General features: G+C 51.0%; 1 pseudogene; it reads left to right on the top strand.

Annotated features, from left to right (window-relative positions):
• The first annotated feature begins 1,087 nt into the window (after positions 1-1,087).
• The window catches only part of LOC135552488 (high affinity cAMP-specific and IBMX-insensitive 3',5'-cyclic phosphodiesterase 8A-like), a 162,118-nt pseudogene continuing 149,509 nt past the window's right edge, over positions 1,088-13,696 (top strand).

Genomic DNA, 13,696 nt, shown 5'->3' with positions numbered 1-13,696 from the left:
CCAGCTGGCTGGAGACGCGCTCTGATTAGCCCGCTGAGGCTCATTTGCATTGACGTCAGTAAAGGCTGTAGGTCAATCCTTGCGGCAGCTTTTATTGGACGTGCTGCTGTCAAGCAGTGCCGAAGAATTGGAAGGGCAAACGCTCGAAAGGCAGAGAAAAATACTTAAATAATTCACCATTATGTAGCGAATTTCTGTGTCTTGCGTTTATAAAGAATAATCACCCATCTTCCTTACTGAAAACCGAAACTTGGGACGCGCAGCGGTCTGTTTTTATGCGATTGGTCTGATCCAGAGGAGGTACCTCTTCAACAGATAATTTGACAGCACTCTTCATATTTTTTTCAGAAAGAGGAAAAAATTGCAACTCATTTTTACCCAGTTTTCTATCTCTGTCGGGTCGTCATCAAGCTGTCAGTGGATGTCTGAATGAAGATTCCATCAAAATATTTCTGTTTCGACTAATTGGTATTTTTTGGCAGATAAATGGCATGTTTTGTCGGACTAAATTGCATTTTGTTGCAAGGGGGAGTCTTGAGATTGGAGCGACAGTCGAGGGGAGCACCATGCAGTGTGAATATTGTAGCCTGTTGATGATGGGGTATATGAGGCTGGAACAAACTGTCGTGAGAACCGGATTGTGGCCAATGTCTTGAAATGAAGTGGCTAACCAGATAGTCAAAGAAAAACAGTTGTCCAATGGAATTGGATGGTTTTGGGTGGGGAGGACGGTTTCAGCAGAACGCTTATTGGACGAACATGGATAAAACTTCTGCTTGAATTCAACCAGAAGACTGACGTTTACTTGAAAATAGTAAAGTTTAAAAAAAATACATACATTCAGAAAGAGAGCGAGAGAGCAAGTGATGTACGAATCCGAGGCGGGGAAGCGGTGTCATGAAGGATAAATCGGCCCTGGAATAGAACCACAGAACAGCGGCGTTCTATAATAACGGGATTCGTGTTAGCAATAATAAAACGACGCGTGTAGAAAATCTCTCCAAATTTCTTCATGTAAAAAAAAATAAAAAGCAGAGAGAGGAAATCTGTTTCCTGGTTAGGGGGGGTGGGTGGGTGGGTGGGGGGAAGGAACATCTATTATTCATGCTTAGTGTTAGGGAAACCGGAGAGAGCGTTTAGCATTACGATTTATCAAGAGGGAGAAAAAGACCCCCCCAGAAGATATCAGTGGAGGGATACCGAATGACAGTCGTCCAGGTATTGGTAAAGCACTTGAGCGAGAGGGATTGTCTGAAGTGGGGTTGAAGCATGGGCTGTGCTTCAAGCATTCATATCTCCGATAGGGTGGTCTATCAAAGTGGAAAGGAATCAGACGATTCCCAGCAGACCAATGCCACTCCTGCCCCAGGACTTCTGATCAAACCCAGCACTATCAAGGTGAGACACACACAGGCCACTCTTCTTGGAGAAGAGCCACACACACACACAGACACACACTCACAGACACACACTCACAGACACACACTCACAGACACACACTCACAGACACACACACACACACACACACACACACACACACACACACACACACACACACACACACACACACACACAGAGTTTCTCCTTATGTGTTATGGTCTGAATGTCACATACTTCCTTCTACACTGGGCAGTACGTAGGGAGGCCTGACCATCCAATGTATTTATGATTGACACACAGACACACACTCACAGACACACACTCACAGATACACATACAGACACACATACAGACACACACACACACACACACACACACACACACACACACACACACACACACACACACACACACACACACACACACACACACACACACACACACACACACACACAGAGTTTCTCCTTATGTGTTATGTCTGAATGTCACATACTTCCTTCTACACTGGGCAGTACGTAGCGAGGCCTGACCATCCAATGTATTTATGATTGACACACAGACACACACTCACAGACACACACTCACAGACACACACTCACAGACACACACTCACAGATACACATACAGACACACACACACACACACACACACACACACAGACAGAGTTTCTCCTTATGTGTTATGGCTGAATGTCACATACTTCCTTCTACACTGGGCAGTACGTAGCGAGGCCTGACCATCCAATGTATTTATGATTGAGTGATGTGAGGATGTTGAAACGGGTGCTGTACGGCATTAATATGGCCATCAAACCTTGTGATGTGCAGCATCAACCTCCTCTTCTGTCTTCTTTTACTTTCGGAGAAGGAGAAGTGGATTAGGCGTCAGTCCAAATGTATGACCTCGGTGACCCACGCCCCCCTCCCTCCACACAGAGCAGGTCGTGGGGGGGTCATACAGAGAGTATTGTTCAGTCTTCCATAACACTATATAGACCATAAGGTCTAGCCAGGCAGGCAGTGTGGAGGACATAAGGCCTAGCCAGGCAGGCAGCGTGGAGGGCATAAGGCCTAGCCAGGCAGGCAGCGTGGAGGACGTAAGGCCTAGCCAGCCAGGCAGGCAGCGTGGAGGACGTAAGGCCTAGCCAGGCAGGCAGCGTGGAGGACATAAGGCCTAGCCAGGCAGGCAGCGTGGAGGACATAAGGCCTAGCCAGGCAGGCAGCGTGGAGGACATAAGGCCTAGCCAGGCAGGCAGCGTGGAGGACATAAGGCCTAGCCAGGCAGGCAGCGTGGAGGACATAAGGCCTAGCCAGGCAGGCAGCGTGGAGGACATAAGGCCTAGCCAGGCAGGCAGCGTGGAGGACATAAGGCCTAGCCAGGCAGGCAGCGTGGAGGACATAAGGCCTAGCCAGGCAGGCAGCGTGGAGGACATAAGGCCTAGCCAGGCAGGCAGCGTGGAGGACATAAGGCCTAGCCAGGCAGGCAGCGTGGAGGACATAAGGCCTAGCCAGGCAGGCAGCGTGGAGGACATAAGGCCTAGCCAGGCAGGCAGCGTGGAGGACATAAGGCCTAGCCAGGCAGGCAGCGTGGAGGACATACATCTCCAACCACGTCACAGTTTCCCCGGCTATTTTCTCTCATGAATAGATGGCATTTGTTTACAGCTTGTGGTTATTGCATATCCAGCCAACTCTGTGTGTGGGAGTAGTTGAAATTCAATCTAACAAGCAGTACAGAATTTGTACAGTTGCATACTGACGCATATTGGGCCTACAGTATTTAAACGTATAATTTTTAAAAATAAAATAGCAGAATGTTATTTGAACTCTGTAAAAATGAACAGGTGGGACTCCTGTCAAATGTAGGACACCTACACTTCCTGTGTGTGTGTGTGTGTAAATGAAGATACAGTGTGTGTGTGTAAATGAAGATACAGTGTGTGTGTGTGTGTAAATGACGATAGTGTGTGTGTGTGTAAATGACGATACAGTGTGTGTGTGTGTAAATGACGATACAGTGTGTGTGTGCGAGCGAGCGCACAGTGCTTGGCAGTATTGTAGTTGTGTAAATGAAGATACAGTGAACGTGGCCGTGGTTTGATTGAATATTCCCTGATGTCATCATTGGACCGTCGTGTTCATTCACGTTAATGCATGTGGACGTGGCTGTTGGAGCTGTAGTGTAGAACGTATTCACTCTGACATTCATGTTGTTTACTACACGTCCAGGATGGTAAAGCCACGTCATCGGTCTGTTGGGCCATAAAACCAACAAACAGTGACATGTCATCTAATGTGGTACTGATTGAAATCTAGCAGGACATTTCTGCCCAAACACAGTTTGATCTGGGCATAGAGTACATCCAACTCACAATGTTGATACAGACATGTCATTTAATGTGATCAAAATCACGTCATGGACTTTAATCACGTCACAATGTCATCTTTTATCTAGCATATAGTACAGTATGTAGGCCTGTCCAACCACAGCAGTATGTAGGCCTGTCCAATCACAACAGTATGTAGGCCTGTCCAACCACAGCAGTATGTAGGCCTGTCCAACCACAGCAGGTGTAGAGGCAGTATGTAGACCTGTTCAACCACAGCAGGTGTAGAGGCAGTATGTAGACCTGTCCAACCACAGCAGGTGTAGAGGCAGTGTGTAGGCCTGTCCAACCACAGCAGTATGTAGGCCTGTTCAATCACAGCAGGTGTAGAGGCAGTATGTAGGCCTGTCCAACCACAGCAGGTGTAGAGGCAGTATGTAGGCCTGTCCAACCACAGCAGTATGTAGGCCTGTCCAATCACAGCAGTATGTAGACCTGTCCAACCACAGCAGTATGTAGGCCTGTCCAATCACAGCAGTATGTAGACCTGTCCAATCACAGCAGTATGTAGACCTGTCCAATCACAGCAGTATGTAGACCTGTCCAACCACAGCAGTATGTAGGCCTGTCCAACCACAGCAGTATGTAGGCCTGTCCAACCACAGCAGTATGTAGGCCTGTCCAACCACAGCAGTATGTAGGCCTGTCCAACCACAGCAGTATGTAGGCCTGTCCAACCACAGCAGTATGTAGGCCTGTCCAATCACAGCAGTATGTAGGCCTGTCCAACCACAGCAGTATGTAGGCCTGTCCAATCACAGCGGGTGTAGAGGCAGTATGTAGGCCTGTCCAACCACAGCGGGTGTAGAGGCAGTATGTAGGCCTGTCCAACCACAGCAGGTGTAGAGGCAGTATGTAGACCTGTTCAACCACAGCAGGTGTAGAGGCAGTATGTAGACCTGTCCAACCACAGCACGTGTGGAGGCAGCACGTGTGGAGGCAGCACGTGTGGAGGCAGCACGTGTGGAGGCAGCACGTGTGGAGGCAGCACGTGTGGAGGCAGTATGTCCAACCACAGCACGTGTGGAGGCAGCACGTGTGGAGGCAGCACGTGTGGAGGCAGCACGTGTGGAGGCAGCACGTGTGGAGGCAGTATGTCCAACCACAGCACGTGTGGAGGCAGCTCGTGTGGAGGCAGCACGCGTGGAGGCAGCACGCGTGGAGGCAGCACGCGTGGAGGCAGCACGCGTGGAGGCAGCACGCGTGGAGGCAGCACGCGTGGAGGCAGCACGCGTGGAGGCAGCACGCGTGGCTGCCGTGGAGGCAGCACGCGTGGAGGCAGCACGCGTGGAGGCAGCACGCGTGGAGGCAGCACGCGTGGAGGCAGCACGCGTGGAGGCAGTCACAGTTAAAACATCAACACCAGAGGAGTTCAGCACCAGTGGGTATACAGTATAAATATACAGTGATAGTATATCGTGGGAGGACCAGTGGATATACAGTATAAATATACAGTGATAGTATATCGTGGGAGGACCAGTGGATATACAGTATAAATATACAGTGATAGTATATCGTGGGAGGACCAGTGGATATACAGTATAAATATACAGTGATAGTATATCGTGGGAGGACCAGTGGATATACAGTGTAAATATACAGTGATAGTATATCGTGGGAGGACCAGTGGATATACAGTATAAATATACAGTGATAGTATATCGTGGGAGGACCAGTGGATATACAGTATAAATATACAGTGATAGTATATCGTACATGGGGAGGCCTGACCTGTACTTGGCCGTACGTAGGGAGGGAGGCCTGACCTGGTACCGGGCCGTACGTAGGGAGGCAGGCCTGACCTGGTACCGGGCCGTACGTAGGAGGCAGGCCTGACCTGGTACCGGGCCGTACGTAGGGAGGCAGGCCTGACCTGGTACCGGGCCGTACGTAGGAGGCAGGCCTGACCTGGTACCGGGCCGTACCTAGGGAGGCCTGACCTGGTACCGGGCCGTACGTAGGGACGCCTGACCTGGTACCGGGCCGTACCTAGGGAGGCCTGACCTGGTACCGGGCAGTACCTAGGGACGCCTGACCTGGTACCGGGCAGTACGTAGGGAGGCCTGACCTGGTACCGGGCAGTACGTAGGGAGGCCTGACCTGGTACCGGGCCGTACGAAGGAGGCCTGACCTGGTACCGGGCAGTACGTAGGAGGCCTGACCTGGTACCGGGCCGTACCTAGGGATGCCTGACCTGGTACCGGGCCGTACGTAGGAGGCAGGCCTGACCTGGTACCGGGCCGTACGTAGGGAGGCAGGCCTGACCTGGTACCGTGCCGTACCTAGGGAGGCCTGACCTGGTACCGGGCCGTACCTAGGGAGGCCTGACCTGGTACCGGGCCGTACCTAGGAGGCCTGACCTGGTACCGGGCCGTACCTAGGAGGCCTGACCTGGTACCGGGCCGTACCTAGGGAGGCCTGACCTGGTACCGGGCCGTACGTAGGGAGGCCTGACCTGGTACCGGGCAGTACGTAGGAGGCCTGACCTGGTACCGGGCAGTACGTAGGAGGCCTGACCTGGTACCGGGACGTACGTAGGGATGCCTGACCTGGTACCGGGCAGTACGTAGGGAGGCCTGACCTGGTACCGGGCAGTACGTAGGGAGGCCTGACCTGGTACCGGGCCGTACGTAGGGAGGCCTGACCTGGTACCGGGCAGTACGTAGGGAGGCCTGACCTGGTACCGGGCAGTACGTAGGAGGCCTGACCTGGTACCGGGCAGTACGTAGGAGGCCTGACCTGGTACCGGGCCGTACGTAGGAGGCCTGACCTGGTACCGGGCCGTACGTAGGGAGGCCTGACCTGGTACCGGGCAGTACGTAGGAGGCCTGACCTGGTACCGGGCAGTACGTAGGAGGCCTGACCTGGTACCGGGCAGTACCTAGGGACGCCTGACCTGGTACCGGGCAGTACGTAGGGAGGCCTGACCTGGTACCGGGCCGTACGTAGGGAGGCCTGACCTGGTACCGGGCCGTACGAAGGAGGCCTGACCTGGTACCGGGCAGTACGTAGGGAGGCCTGACCTGGTACCGGGCCGTACCTAGGGATGCCTGACCTGGTACCGGGCCGTACGTAGGGAGGCAGGCCTGACCTGGTACCGGGCCGTACGTAGGGAGGCAGGCCTGACCTGGTACCGGGCCGTACCTAGGGAGGCCTGACCTGGTACCGGGCCGTACCTAGGAGGCCTGACCTGGTACCGGGCCGTACCTAGGGAGGCCTGACCTGGTACCGGGCCGTACCTAGGAGGCCTGACCTGGTACCGGGCCGTACGTAGGAGGCCTGACCTGGTACCGGGCAGTACGTAGGGAGGCCTGACCTGGTACCGGGCAGTACGTAGGGAGGCCTGACCTGGTACCGGGCAGTACGTAGGGAGGCCTGACCTGGTACCGGGACGTACGTAGGATGCCTGACCTGGTACCGGGCAGTACGTAGGAGGCCTGACCTGGTACCGGGCAGTACGTAGGAGGCCTGACCTGGTACCGGGCCGTACGTAGGGAGGCCTGACCTGGTACCGGGCAGTACGTAGGAGGCCTGACCTGGTACCGGGCAGTACGTAGGGGAGGCCTGACCTGGTACCGGGCAGTACGTAGGGAGGCCTGACCTGGTACCGGGCCGTACGTAGGGAGGCCTGACCTGGTACCGGGCCGTACGTAGGAGGCCTGACCTGGTACCGGGCAGTACGTAGGGAGGCCTGACCTGGTACCGGGCAGTACGTAGGAGGCCTGACCTGGTACCGGGCAGTACGTAGGGAGGCCTGACCTGGTACCGGGCAGTACGTAGGAGGCCTGACCTGGTACCGGGCAGTACGTAGGAGGCCTGACCTGGTACCGGGCAGTACGTAGGGAGGCCTGACCTGGTACCGGGCAGTACGTAGGGAGGCCTGACCTGGTACCGGGCAGTACGTAGGGAGGCCTGACCTGGTACCGGGCAGTACGTAGGGAGGCCTGACCTGGTACCGGGCCGTACGTAGGGAGGCCTGACCTGGTACCGGGAAGTACGTAGGGAGGCCTGACCTGGTACCGGGCAGTACGTAGGGAGGCCTGACCTGGTACCGGGCAGTACGTAGGAGGCCTGACCTGGTACCGGGCAGTACGTAGGAGGCCTGACCTGGTACCGGGCAGTACGTAGGGAGGCCTGACCTGGTACCGGGCAGTACGTAGGGAGGCCTGACCTGGTACCGGGCCGTACGTAGGGAGGCCTGACCTGGTACCGGGCCGTACGTAGGGAGGCCTGACCTGGTACCGGGCCGTACGTAGGAGGCCTGACCTGGTACCGGGCCGTACGTAGGAGGCCTGACCTGGTACCGGGCCGTACGTAGGGAGGCCTGACCTGGTACCGGGCCGTACGTAGGGAGGCCTGACCTGGTACCGGGCCGTACGTAGGGAGGCCTGACCTGGTACCGGGCCGTACGTAGGGAGGCCTGACCTGGTACCGGGCCGTACGTAGGAGGCCTGACCTGGTACCGGGCCGTACGTAGGAGGCCTGACCTGGTACCGGGCAGTACGTAGGAGGCCTGACCTGGTACCGGGCCGTACGTAGGGAGGCCTGACCTGGTACCGGGCCGTACGTAGGGAGGCCTGACCTGGTACCGGGCCGTACGTAGGGAGGCCTGACCTGGTACCGGGCTGTACGTAGGGAGGCCTGACCTGGTACTGGGCCGTATGTAATACCGGGGACACAACCACAGCAGCAGACATACAGACAGTTTTAACACCAGAGAATAATGGCATTGATCATATTTAATTATTTTATTTAAACTTCATTGAACTAGGCAAGTTAGGTAAGAACAAATTCTTTTTTACAAGTTTATTTACAATGACGGCCTTCATCGGCCAAACCCGGACGTCACTGGGCCATTTCAAGCGGTCCCATGTGCTCTGCACATGAACATGAGCACAGCAGTTGGAACGTAGCGAATGGCATCAACCATATGGAAACCATGTGTTCTGATGTGTTTGATACCGTTCCACTGATTCCGCTCCAGTCATTACCACGAGCCCGTCCTCCCTGATTAAGGTGCCACCAACCTCCTGTGGATGAATGCTATAATAACACTCTAACGTACAATGCCTCTAGTGCTAGTACAGACAAACGCTAGCAAACGCACTCTACACACACGTATACTGTAGTACGTTGTCATATTAGGGAGGCCTGACCTACTACTGGGCAGTACGTAGGGAGGCCTGACCTAGTACTGGGCAATACGTAGGGAGGCAGGGTGGCCTAGTGGTTAGAGCGTTGGACTAGTAACCAGAAGGTTGCGAGTTCAAACCCCCGAGCTGACAAGGTACAAATCTGTCGTTCTGCCCCTGAACAGGCAGTTAACCCACTATTCCCAGGCCGTCATTGAAAATAAGAATTTGTTCTTAACTGACTTGCCTGGTTAAATAAAGGTAAAATTTAAAAAAAATATATTGTTGTATGGTGATATTATATGATATCATATGTGATATTATATGGTGATAGTATACATTTTGTATTGTAGATATGTAGTGGTGTAATAATGTTATATGATGTACTGTTTATCTTTATTTTTATGTGTGATAATATGACTATATATCATAATAATGTCATGGAACAGAGGAAATGGAACGGCACCAAACAGGTGTTTGATACCGTTCCACTGATTCCGCTCCAGTCATTACCACGAGCCCGTCCTCCCTGATTAAGGTGACACCAACCTCCTGTGGGACACAGTGTGCTACTTTATACATCTTCTTTGTGATCGTTCAGAGGACCTGAAGTGCACCATGTCCCAGGCACAACTCTCCCTGCCTGCCTCTCTAGCCCTCCCACCCAGGCCTGGGTGCTGTTCATTAGTGCGCACCGTAGCTAAACGCTTTGCAACTGAACGGAACTTGAAGCTTGGTGACTAGTGAAGAAGACCCAGGTCATCAGACCAGACCAGACAGCAGAACCACCCAGTCAGACAGTAGAACCACCCCAGTCAGACGGCAGAACCACCCCAGTCAGACGGCAGAACCACCCCAGTCAGACGGCAGAACCACCCCAGTCAGACGGCAGAACCACCCCAGTCAGACGGCAGAACCACCCCAGTCAGACGGCAGAACCACCCCAGTCAGACCAGACTGCAGAACCACCCCAGTCAGACGGCAGAACCACCCCAGTCAGACGGCAGAACCACCCCAGTCAGACGGCAGAACCACCCCAGTCAGACCAGACTGCAGAACCACCCCAGTCAGACGGCAGAACCACCCCAGTCAGACGGCAGAACCACCCCAGTCAGACGGCAGAACCACCCCAGTCAGACCAGACTGCAGAACCACCCCAGTCAGACGGTCAGAACCACCCCAGTCAGACGGGCAGAACCACCCCAGTCAGACCAGACGGCAGAACCACCCCAGTCAGACCAGACGGCAGAACCACCCCAGTCAGACGGAGACCACCCAGTCAGACGAGACGGCAGAACCACCCAGTCAGACGAGACGGCAGAACCACCCCAGTCAGACGGCAGAACCACCCCAGTCAGACGGCAGAACCACCCCAGTCAGACGGCAGAACCACCCCAGTCAGACGGCAGAACCACCCCAGTCAGACGGTAGAACCACCCCAGTCAGACTGCAGAACCACCCCAGTCCCCCTGTGACATCCAGGCGTATTCTTGCATTATGCAGCCGTTATAATATTAAAGGGAGTTTTGAAGTTTTAATCTGACTGGGTAAGTAGAAAGGGGGATTAACTCATGGAAGTTGAAGGTAGTTTCTGGAGCCATTGCTAACTAGTGATAGCACAATGACTGGAATTCTACAGGAACAGCTAGCATGCTAGCTTTTTAAAAATGTTTATTGCCAAAATGTCGTACTATCCCTTTAACTGTGGGGCTTCCCGTGTACACTTCTGACTGCTTCTAGGAACTTTGTGTTTTAAACAAGCAGGGTGCACAGGGCTCACAGGCGACAAAACACCGTGCACTAAGCGTGATCACGTAGTTAACAATGAATGTATTGATCTGTACACTATCAAGTGCCTTTAGCCTAAGGTAGGACTCGTCCCAACATGAAAGGCTTGTAGGTTTTCTGTAGGCACAGAGCACAGTCACGAGTCGGGTCTGGAGTGTTTCCTGCAGGTCTCACATGGTCAGGAGGGAGAAACTCCAGGGGGGGCCCAGTAGACATCGTGACTTGTGAGCAGCTGACAGAGAAACTTGTTAGGCTATGTTGGGGCCTAGGAGCGTAAACTCCTCCCCAGTCATGGCTTCAGTCCTACATGGCACCCTATGTAGTGCACTACGTTTGACCAGAGCACTATGGGGCCTTGTCAAAAGTAGTGCACTAAATAGGGAATAGGGTGCCTATTGGGGCACGGATATGGTTTGAACCGCTGAGGTAAATGATAAGCAGTACAGCTCTGAATCCTTTTGTGGTTCTCAGTACGTGCCAGGCCTCTCCTTTTCCCCTCTAAAGGCCCACTCCTGAATTTAAAAACAACAACAACCAACAACAACAAAGCAGCCCTGCCACTTGGCTAGCTGTAAAGCTGGGTGATGATCAGCGATTAAAGGTCTATATCCTGTCCAGTTGCACGGTGTTCGTCTCGCTCTCTTTCTTTCCTTGAACCTGTTCTATCGGGGCTCAAAACTGCGACCAAAACACTTGCATTTGCGACCCCATGACTTGACAGTGCAACACCATTTTTTTTTTTACATTTGTTGCTTGGGTCACGTTAGTCTCTGGTTCACATTTGAGCTTTTTTATTATCAAGATTTATTCAAACAGCAATGGGTATGCAACCCAGATATTCAAAAAGTTGGTCCGAAGTCCTGTTTGAATCTTTTTTGTGACACGCAATTCAGTCATCATGCACTGTTGTGTGAAAATTGATAAAAGCTTTTCCCCCCAAAATTTGCCCAATTTTAAATATCGACTCCAAAGTCGGCCTCCAATGCATTCGGAAATTATTCAAAAACCTTTTGACTTTTTTCGTATTTTGTTACGTTACATCCTTATTCTAAAATGGATTAAACAATAAAAAAATTCTCATCAATCTACACACTACCCTGTAATAACAAAGTCAAAAAAAATATTTGTGCAAATGTATAAAAAAAACAATAGAAAATAGAAATACCTTATTTCCATAAGTCACATTGTTTCTGCAACCTTTATCAGAACCCCTCAGCTCTTACCTTTCTAACAGTACTACGTATGTGTTTGTAGGACTTCGTTTTGAAACTGAATTGTACTTTGTGAGGGTAATATACAATATTATGCGTCATTTAGAAAATGGCACCAGAGAGGGTCAGAGCAAGTACACCGTTTTTAACAGAGCAAGTACACCGTTTTAACAGAGCAAGTACACCGTTTTTAACAGAGCAAGTACACCGTTTTTAACAGAGCAAATACACCGTTTTAACAGAGCAAGTACACCGTCCAATTTATTTATTTATTGTTCCCAGATGTAGTCTCCTGATGTGTTTTAAGCATGGTTGTGGACTTTGAAAAACTAGAAAAGATGGATGTTCTATAAAAAAAAAAAAATATTTTAGTAAAAAGCTGAAACTAGGAACTAAGAAACTGGGAAAAATGAAACGGGGGGAAAAGGGATTTTAGATTAAACAGATTTTATAGGGTCCTACTCCTTTATTAACAGATTTTATAGGGCCTTACTCCTTTAGTGACAGATTTTATAGGGCCTTGCTCCTATAGTGACAGATTTTATAGGGCCTTACTCCTTTAGTGACAGATTTTATAGGGCCCTGCACCTTTAGTGACAGATTTTATAGGGCCCTACTCCTTTAGTGACAGATTTTATAGGGCCCTATTCCTTTAGTGACTGATTTTATAGGGCCCTACTCCTTTAGTGACTGATTTTATAGGGCCCTACTCCTTTAGTGACTGATTTTATAGCGCCCTGCACCTTTAGTGACTGATTTTATAGGGCCCTACTCCTTTAGTGACTGATTTTATAGGGCCCTACTCCTTTAGTGACTGATTTTATAGGGCCCTACTCCTTTAGTAACAGATTTTATAGGGCCCTACTCCTTTAGTGACTGATTTTATAGGGCCCTACTCCTTTAGTAACTGATTTTATAGGGCCCTGCACCTTTAGTGACAGATATTATAGGGCCCTACTCCTTTAGTGACTGATTTTATAGGGTCCTACTCCTTTAGTGACTGATTTTATAGGGCCCTACTCCTTTAGTAACTGATTTTATAGGGCCCTACTCCTTTAGTGACTGATTTTATAGGGCCCTGCACCTTTAGTGACTGTTCAAAATCACTAACAATAACAACCTTTTTTGAGAAAAAAAATTCCCCCCTCCCAACAATCAATGTAAATATGACATTGTCAAATTTAATTGTAACTATTTGTTTATGAAGGGTACAAATTAAAGATGGCAACATTTTAAATGATGAGTTCATCACCTGCTTTCCACTGGCAAATGTACCTGAATGTCAAAAGCCCTGTAAAGGAATGCTAATTTAAAAGATGGCTAGTCCTTCATTAGCCTGGTTCTGGATGGAATGCAGGCACACTATGAGACACAAGGCCATTATTGGTGTGACCAAATCATACTGGTGCCATCAACTGAAAGAGTTGGTCTAGTCTAGAGACCTGACTAGAGTTCACATCTTCATAGTCGGTCTTGAAGTCTACGATAGACCTCCTCTATAGTCAGCTGTAACTATCAATAGTATAACAAGGCTTAAAACGATGTTTGATTGAACCCTGAATACAGAAACTGAATGGGGAAGTCTCTTCCATACATGGTAGACTCCTCCTCGCTCTATATATAGAGAGACAGCATGTCAACCTGTAGGCCCTGCATGACCCCAATACATTAATGTCCGGGCCAGTAGAAATACAAGTCAGTTAAGAACAAATTCTTATTTTCAATGACGGCCGAGGAACAGTGGGTTAACTGCCTGTTCAGGGGCAGAATGACAGCTCGGGGGTTTGAACTTGCAACCT

This window comes from Oncorhynchus masou, chromosome 2, assembly GCF_036934945.1.
Source record: "Oncorhynchus masou masou isolate Uvic2021 chromosome 2, UVic_Omas_1.1, whole genome shotgun sequence".
NCBI lineage: Eukaryota > Metazoa > Chordata > Actinopteri > Salmoniformes > Salmonidae > Oncorhynchus > Oncorhynchus masou.
Note: the sequence above shows the minus strand (reverse complement) of the source record. Positions and strands in the feature narration are given on the sequence as shown.